This window comes from Papaver somniferum, unplaced genomic scaffold, assembly GCF_003573695.1.
Source record: "Papaver somniferum cultivar HN1 unplaced genomic scaffold, ASM357369v1 unplaced-scaffold_118, whole genome shotgun sequence".
Lineage (NCBI taxonomy): Eukaryota > Viridiplantae > Streptophyta > Magnoliopsida > Ranunculales > Papaveraceae > Papaver > Papaver somniferum.
Genome location: NW_020620825.1, coordinates 11686330 through 11691703, shown reverse-complemented (window position 1 = coordinate 11691703; position 5374 = coordinate 11686330).

Below are 5374 nucleotides of genomic sequence, written 5' to 3'. Positions count from 1 at the left end.
ACTACAATATACTTTCAAGAGATTCAACTAGACAGTTAGACTCAATATTAAGAAAAGTATATCAAAGAGTTATATCTCAATTTTCCAATTCAATCCGCAATAACACAAATAAGAATTTGCGAGCCTGATTGAATATAAGAGAAATAACTTGAACGGTACCAAAGACCAATGTTCAAGGATCAATCAATTTAAATCAAAAACCAAAGGTTATATTTACCAATTGATCAATTCAACGCACAACCTGTGATATTTCAATTATATAACAAAATATACTCCAGAAAAGAAACAACACAGACACCAGAAGTTTTGTTAACGAGGAAACCGCAAATGCAGAAAACCCCCGGGACCTAGTCCATATTTGAACACCATAATGTATTAAGCCGCTACAGACACTAGCCTACTATAAAGCTAACTTAGGTATGGAATGTATTTGATCCCTAATCAATCTCGCACTGATCAAGGTACATTCGTGTTCCTTACGTCTCTGATCCCTAATCAATCTCACACTGATCTCACCCACAACTAAGAGTTTCTACGACCCAAAGTCGAAGACTTGATAAACAAATCTGTATCACACAGAAAAGTATATTGAATAGATAAATATGTCTCCTACAGATATACCTACGATTTTTTGTTCCGTCTTTTGATAAATCAAGGTGAACAAGAACCAATTGATAACCCGGACTTATATTCCTGAAGAACAGCCTAGTATTATCAATTAGCTCACAATAATCTTAATCGATTAACAAAACAAGATATTTTGGAATCGGAAACGATGAGACGAAGATGTTTGTGACTAATTTTCTATCTTTCCCATCGGAGATATAAATCTCAAGCCAATCTTACGATCGTACTCAATCACGATAAAAAACAGCAAGATCAGATCACACAACTACAGAGAAAATAGTTGGGTATGGCTTCACAATCCCATCGAAGTCTTCAAGTCGTTAACCTACAGGGTTTCGTGAAAAACCCAAGGTTAAAGGATAATCGACTCTAGCTTATACAACTAGTATCACACATTAGGTGTGGGGATTAGGTTTCCCAGTTGATAGAGTTATCCTTTATATAGTCTCCAAATCAGGGTTTGCAATCTAAGTTACCTTGGTAAGAAAGCATTTAATATTCACCGATAGATGAAAATCTGATTAAATTCAAGCTAATATCTTTCAACCGTTAGATCGAACTTAGCTTGTTATATACAAATGAAATGTACCTTCATTTAGGTTTGAGTAACCGTACCAAACGTGTACACTTAGTCGGTTCAACAATAGTTAACCAATGGTTAGCAATATGAGAACTTTCATATCAACCTTATTCATCTTCACCATAACTAGTTCAAATGACTCAAATGAACTAGTTAGAGAGTTGTTCAATTGCTTGGATCTCATAGAAGTATATAGGACACAATCGAAGCAACATCGATTTTGATTCACTCGAACCAATTCATAAATATTATACCCATGGTTTGCAAAGATTGCATTCCTTATTATATAAATGTTTTAGTTCATGAATAAACCGAGTTTAGAAAGTAACCGGCTTAAGTATGCAAACGGATACGCGTACTTAAGTAGCTGGATTGAGTTTGTATTTTACTTTCAAAATCAAGCAGAAATTCACGGACGTGAAACTTCCACCAGTATGTGTACGGGTACATATACTTACCCGGATTTTTAACAACCGCCAGTACGCGTACCGGTACACATACTTTAGGTTCCCGGTTTTGGAATTTTACAAAAATGTGAGAAACACACTATGTTTGTATCCAAACTTGGTTACTTGTTCTAAACTCCCATTTCAATTATTGAAACTTTCTTAGAGGATGTTAAAATAGTTGTTATCCACAAACTATCAGCATCAAAGCGATTTTTATGTTATTGAAATAATCAATATGACTTTCGAAACGAGTAAAGATGAACTTGGCTAAAGCGAAAGCTTAGCAACGCATATTTCTAGAAATAGATAAGCGAGATAAACTCGGCTCTAAATAGCAAATGTGTAAAATTGAAGTCTATATAGTAATACGACTTTTTCCTCAAATAGGAGATAGAGTAGATAGACTTTTGAGTGATAGATAAGTTCAAGTCTCCACATACCTTTTGTTGATGAAGTTCTGCAAGTTCCCTTGAGTAGTTCTTCGTATTCATTCGATGAACGCCGAGTCTATGGCTCAACTACACTTACTATCCTAATCCGATACTTAGCTATAAGTAGACTAGAAATCAAGACTTATAGTTTTGGAAAATAAAATCGACAAACAAGCTTAATATAGTAACGCTTGCGAGTTCGACCAAGCAATGCTCCAACATTAACATCAAATGATTGTCTCACACAAATCATGTAAGATGTTCAAGGTAATTTTCACATGATCATCTTGACTTAATATTTAGTTTCTAAAAAATAAATTTCCAACAACTAAACTCGTCAAGTATATGATGAAGTTAGCTAAAGCTAAAAAGCTTCTAACACGTATTTCTAGAAATATATAAACGAGATAAGCTCGGCTCAAAATTTTAAATGTGTATAATATGAAAGTCTATATAGCTATACGACTTAGTATCTTTAGAAGATAGAATATAATAGACTTCTGAGTGATAGACAAGTTTTAGTCTTCACATGCCTTTTGTTGATGAAGTTCCTCCAAGCTCTTCAGTAGATCTTCTTCTTCGACTGGTGAACGCTGTGAAGTCTAATGCTCAAGTGCACACTTCTATCCTAATCTGAGACATAACTATAAATAGACTGTAAATCAAGTATATAGTTTTGATCAACTAAACTTGACAAACAAACTTGAGATAGTAACGCTTGCGAGTTCGACCGAGCAATGCTCTAACACATGGACTGAATTTGGAATTTTACATGATGTCGACATATTAGTTTGAGCATGTGTTAAACTGTTATTACTTAATGTTCAAGTATTTTCCTTCAACACTCAAGGCGAGATCCAAAAATCGAAATTCAAATATCTTTTAGATATCCAAAACTATATGCTTACATATCCCAGGGGTTTGCATCTCTCTAGTTACTATAATAATAAAATTAATAGAAGTATCCTAGCTAATATTAGCTGTCAATTAAGAGTCATTTCAGTTTATCGAATAGTTAGTATTTTATAATTTCTGAAATAATATTATTTGATATCTTCTGGGAATTTTGGAAATAGAAATACCTTGTCCTTCAAACAAGCTTTGGGCTTAATATTATAAATAATAGAGCTTGTATTCTTACAAACTCATCCTATGACACACTGCTTAATCATTTGTGTGGGAAGCCAACTCATCGATAAAGGGAAGTTATCTGATTAGGTGAAATATCTTGCGTTGCCTTCATTTAAAGACTTCATTGGATCAAGAAGATTTTAGTAGTACAGTAGGTCGGAAACTAAATTGTATTGCTATTTTAGTTTTTGATTATTGATTTAATTGACTAACAGTGTAGTTATTCTTGATCTATTAAACTTGATTGTGCCATGGTCTTTCTTTTCTGATATAAGGTCACTCAAATTTGTTTGAGGACTTACTATTAAGATCTAGTGATTCGAGATCTGTAGATAGAATTAGTGATCATCTAACGTTAACAGACTCTGTTTTGTATGTTTTGATCATTAGTAAGAATCAAGTCGTTTGTGCAGGTTACTTCGGAGATTGAAGACTAGAAGGATTTTTTTTTTTGGTATTTTGATCTTTGTAATACTTCGTGGACACTTGATTCTTTGGGATCCAAACAAGAATCTTATTTCGATGGTCAACAGACTTGTTGAAAGAACAAAAATAATGCCTAGTTGTTTGTCCTTGTAGAGTTGCTTGGATAGAGCTTGTTTAGATGGATTATTTTGTAATCTTCGTCTTAGTTTGAGATATATCGTGTTCACTAACAACTTAGATGGATTATTTTGTAATCTTCGTCTTAGTTTGAGATATATCTTGTTCACTAACAACATCAGAAGCCATGGATATAAACGGATGAATAAAGAAGTGCATATTAAAATCAAACAGAAAAAAAATGAAAGAAATTTATATCGAAGTCAACCCTGGGATGAAATAAAGACGACTCGTTCCAACATGTTCCTAAGGAAGAAAGCCAAGCGACTGTGGATATAACTTCAAAACATTGTGTTTCTCCATTTCTTCATACGTTAAGCTTGGAAAGGCAATTAAAAAATGGGGCAAAATGTGGATATGATTACTCATATAGTTTCTAAAATCCCAAAGGATAAGTATAGAGGTGGAAATATCAAATACATGTAAAAAAAATGCTCTATAATGTATGTACGTTAGTCAATGTAGCCCTAGAGGCGCACCTGGTCATGAGGGGTATGTCTCCATGATCCCTATAAATATGACCGTTAGACTTCAAAAATAAGATTGAACGGAACACAAGCTTTTCTCGCGTATGTCTTCTATAACATTTATCTTGTGGTCGTATTGAATACAAGTTTTTCTCGTATATGTATACAAGCGCCTGAGCGTATGTTGCCAAGATAATTAGCAACTACAAGCATTCAAAGGCCAAGGAGCATCAAAGTTTGTTGGTTCACATAAGCTTCTCGTTGATTATTTATCACGAATTTACTATTATAATGGAACCTGACATGCTACATCCTGAGAAGCAAATTTGGATGCTTCCTAGAGTTGATGAAGTAAAGCTAAACTTTGATGAAGCCATTTGCGAACACCAGTCCAGCGCCGTTGTTATTGCTCGAAACAGCTCCGGCAATATCCTTGATGGTGTGTCAAGCTTAAGTTCCTGAAAGCACCCACTAGTGTTAAATTTTCTGCTTATCGACTAGCCAAATATGTGGGATTTCATAATATTATGACTGAGAGACTGTCAACAACTAGTTTTTATTTTAAACTGTGAAACATCTGTTGTTCCAAGGATAAATAAACAACTATCTTAAGACATCCATGATTTCATCTCTACAGTTTTACTTACGAGATACCCAATGATTTGGCCCATAATCTGTTAGAAATAGTGAACAAATAATGAATCTCAAACAGTTGAGTCACGGACTAGGTCGCTATCTTTAAGGTATTTCGCGACTCTGCCTCTTGATTGTGCTAGAAGTCAAAAAATTGTCGAAAATTTATGGGATAAAACAGCTGATACTCTCTTGTTCGATTTCTCAGCACCTTGAGAAATCGAACCAAATCTTACTCTTTCTAACACTTGCTCAAAATCACTCGAAAAACAGATACATTTTCTCTTTTCACAAACCAGCCTTTTTAATAGATTAAGAGAATCAATTACGTTTAATGAAAATAAATTCTGATTAATTACCAAGAATTAATCTTCCGTAACAGACAGAAAACGGGCAGAACATAAAATCATAATTAATGAGAATTAATTACAGAATAATTTCCTTAAAACCTTT